Consider the following 4,142-nt stretch of genomic DNA (forward strand, 5'->3'; position numbering starts at 1 on the left):
CACTGTTTTCTAGGACGCCAGCGGCCCTAGCCACCAGTGACTGCAGAGGAGGTGGACACCTGACGTCATTGGTTGGTAGGATGGCAGAAGTCCTAGCAACCAATGACATTAGAGGACGTGGACACCTGACGTCATTGGTTGGGAGGACGTCAGAGGTCCTAGCAACCAACAACTGAAACGGAAGGGATATTGGCTTGGCTATAGCATGCAGTGGATGTAACAGCCATGGAGGCCGGTGCATCTTCTGTCAGCCAGCTGTAACTGAGCGCCGGTCATCAATCAGTCCGTGTCTAGACAGCAGGCCAGATAGGGGCAGCCTGTTGGCTGTAAAATGACCATGTCTCACCTAGGGTAACTACCTTTAATTAATTTTCCCTACCCCCCGATAGTGTGTAGCGATATTGATATATGTGTTTTGGGCCTATACGGAGCTATGCAGCCTTTGCAAAAAAAACCCTCTGTCCAGCTCCTTTTAATATTGTGCATGCACGCCATGGTCCCTTTCATTCATACAAGTAAGCCATAATCATGGCGACCTCCGGGGCTTCTGCAGTATATGGCGGTCCCATAAGAATCAATGGGAACATGGCATGCATGAGCAGGAGAAAAGCTGGCAGGAGGTTGTTGGGCTTTGTGATGCTGATCAAGGCCTCACAACAAACATCACTGGATTGGGGCTGAAGGTAAATACACAATATTACCAAAAGCATTGGGACGCCGGCCTTTACACACACATGAACTTTAATGGCATCCCAGTCTTAATCTGTAGGGTTAAATATTGAGTTGGCCCAGTCTTTGCCGCTATAACCGCTTCAACTCTTCTGGGAAGGCCGTCCACAAGGTTTAGGAGTGTGTCTATGGGAATGTTGGACCAGGTATTGATGTTGGAGGAGAAGGCCGGGTTCACAGTCTCCGCTCTAATTCATCCCAAAGGTGTTCTATCGGTTTGAGATCAGGACTTTGTGCGGCCATTCAAGTTCCTCCACCCCAAACTCGCTCATCCATGTCTTTATGGACCTTGATTTGTGCACATGTTGGAACAGGAAGGGGCCATCCTCAAACTATTCCCGCAAAGTTGGGAGCATGTAATTGTCTTGGTAAGCTGATGCCTTAAGAGTTCCCTACACTGGAACTAAGGGGCCAAGCCCAACCCCTGAAAAGCAGCCCCACACCATAATCCCCCCTCCACCAAACTTTACACTTGGCACAATGCAGTCAGGCAAGTACCGTTCTCCTGGCAACCGCCAAACCCAGACAGGTCCATCGGATTACCAGACAGAGAAGCGTGATTGGTCACTCCAGAGAAGACATCTCCACTTCTCTAGAGTCCAGTGGCGGCATGCTTTACACCACTGCATCCAATGCTTTGCATTGCATTTGGTGATGTAAGGCTTTGGTGCAGCTGCTCAGCCATGGAAACCCATTCCATGAAGCTCTCTATGCACTGCTGTTGTGCCAATCTGAAGGCCACATGAAGTTTGGAGGTCTGTAGCTATTGACTCTGCAGTTGGCGACTTCTGCGCACTGTGCGCTTCAGTATGCGCTGACCCCGCTCTGTCATTTTACGTGGCCTACCACTTCGTGGCTGAGTTGCTGTTGTTCCCAGTTGCTTCCACTTTGATATAATACCACTAACAGGTGACCGTGGAATATTTAGTAGCAAATACATTTAACTGAACACCTGAATCCAAAGACTTGGGGTGTCCCAATACTTTTGGCAATATAGTGTATGTTACTAAGTGGGTTGCACTCAGGGGCCTGAAAATAATTAATTAAAGTGCAAAGGGGACATCAGGACTTGTGAAGACGGGTGTTGTTCACCTTCAAATGCACGTCAGAAACAACACACGTCTGTAAAATGTGACCGAAATTTTGTGTTCAGCTACAAGGCCCGACATGCAATACCAGCTGTGCTGGTATTGCATGATAAGTCAGAACTTATCACGCCTTTGTTACCAGGAAACAATAGAGGGGAAGGAAGGCAGTAATGGAGGGAGACACTTCTTTATTTGTATGGAGGTGTAAAGGAGCAATAGTGGAGGTAGGATGTAAAACTGGAGGTAGAGGATGGGGGGATCGGCAGATTAAACACAGCTGCAAACATTTTACTCTCATTTCAAGGAACATGTTATTTAGTCCAACTAAACACATCATAACCCTGATTTTAAGGGCCTCTCCAAACTATATGGCCCCATGCACACGGGCGCATATGGGGGCATACAATGTTAATTCTACCTTTTCGATTATCTCAGAGACGGGACGGAGAGCTCGCTCTCACAGAAATTATAGATTCCACCTCCAGTCTGTCCGAAGAAACAATTTTGTTAATAGTTAAGGTTCCTGAATTTATTTAGTTCAGGCACTTGAATGCAATTTTATAATTTAACTTCTGAGTTTAGTGTCAGTTTACCTAAATCCCAACATGCCTCTGGTAGTCATGCCGGATCTTGTTCTGTCGAAATCTCTGACCCGTTGAGATCTCCTACTGGTGACGTCACATCCTGTGACTTGCCAGTAGCCGATTTAAACCATATGGCGCTAGTGTGTGCGCGCCAGTGGTGCCAGTGTTAGAATCCTTATCCAGTTATCAAGCTCCCGTCACTGCGCCTATAAGTCTTCGCTATCCCCATCAAGTTCTCTGACCCCCGTCAGTACGTCTGAAAGCGTGGCCACCCGATGGCAAAACGTGTAATCTCTTAACATGCTGTGCCGTTGGATGGGTGCGCGGGTGCACTAACGATATTTGAAGGACTTGATTCTGCCATTCGGTGACCACGTAGGCGCACTGATGGGGGTTGGAGAATATGATGGGGATTGTTAAGCCGCGCAGGCACATTGCCATTGAGTTTGATAACTCAAGGATTCTGACAGTGGTCTGGCTGGGGCACGCGTGCCAGCCCAATCTGCTTGAAATCTCCCACTGGCAATTACTGGCAAGTCACCAGAGGTGACGTCACCAGTCTGAGATCTTGACGGGTCAGAGCCTTCAACAGAAGACCTGTAACTGTCAGTCTTGCTATGCCTCATGGGACTTGTAGTCCCACAACAGCTGGAGGGCTGGAGTTGCCCACCCCTGGGCTAGGGGGTACCGTTTACCAATTGTTTGTAATTGCATAAATAAACTTTTGATAATTGCCGTGCCGCGGCTTGTTTTCGAAATGCTTCGTCTCTTTCGTGGCTTTATAAAATATAAATGAATAGTGAGCTCTCATGAGCAGGGTCCTGCTAATTCTTTTGTATTGCATTGTCATTGTACTTTCTCCCCATTTGTTATAAAGTGCTGCACAAACTGTTGGTGCTATATAAATCCTGCATAATAATAATAATAGTACGGGTGCGGTGCAAAATGTAACGCTTGTCTGCAGGAACCCTACAGACAAGAAAGTGTGAGGGGGATGGGAGAAGTCTAGAAGTACAGTGTAAGAATGTAACCAGGAAGACTTTGTCAAGCTGAATAAAGTTGTTGAGAAAAAAAAAGGGCAGCCTCAGCAGCAGCAGTGTGTTCCTGTGTCCTAATAAAGGATCTTAGTTGACTTTAACTCCTGCGGTGCTGAGTGCTTCTCCCTGCAGAAAGCCTGGAGGTAAATCAGACAAAGACAGCAGACATGGTTGCAGCTTCTTATTGTTTTGTCCTTGTCCTGGGGAAGGATACATTGTATGATTTCATGTGTGCATTGCCTGCCTGCTTGGGAGTGGTGGACATTGTATCCAGCCATAGACCATACAGTGTCATTATGTAGCAGGCATTGGAGGAATCTGACATGTTTGTATTCTCATGCTGGGGACATGGGGAGGCTTGCTTCCATCAGATGATGGCTGATTGCGGAAGTCGGTGCCTTGCTTCCATCTTCGCTTCTTCTTAACCCTAAAAGTGCGGAAAATGATTTGTTGACATCACCGTCATTTTTTAAAATTTAATTTGCATGGACCATATACAGTAAGCGCTGTCAAAAAAAGCAGAAGAGACCGCATTCGCCGTTTCTGTGAGCGTTTGCCGAAAACCGGTCGCAGCTGCTGGTTTTTATTTCGTGGTGGTTTTTTTTGTTTTTTTTAATGGTTGTTTCTTTAAATGAGTAACAATCAAAGCTCTGTTAAATAAAGCTTGATTATAAAGGGATGATTGTGAGTGAAGCGCCAGTGTT

The 4,142-nt window shown here is 46.6% G+C and overlaps 1 protein-coding gene across 1 annotated transcript in view; it reads left to right on the forward strand.

The window, feature by feature from the left end:
• The first annotated feature begins 3,499 nt into the window (after nt 1-3,499).
• ME3 (malic enzyme 3) overlaps nt 3,500-4,142 on the forward strand; it is a 126,467-nt gene continuing 125,824 nt past the window's right edge. The window contains exon 1 of the mRNA XM_018553248.1: nt 3,500-3,581. The gene's annotated coding sequence lies outside the window, so the exon portion shown is untranslated. The remainder of the gene's footprint in view (nt 3,582-4,142) is intronic.

Source organism: Nanorana parkeri, unplaced genomic scaffold (assembly GCF_000935625.1).
Source record: "Nanorana parkeri isolate BGI_ZX_2015 unplaced genomic scaffold, ASM93562v1 scaffold114, whole genome shotgun sequence".
Classification (NCBI taxonomy): Eukaryota; Metazoa; Chordata; class Amphibia; order Anura; family Dicroglossidae; genus Nanorana; species Nanorana parkeri.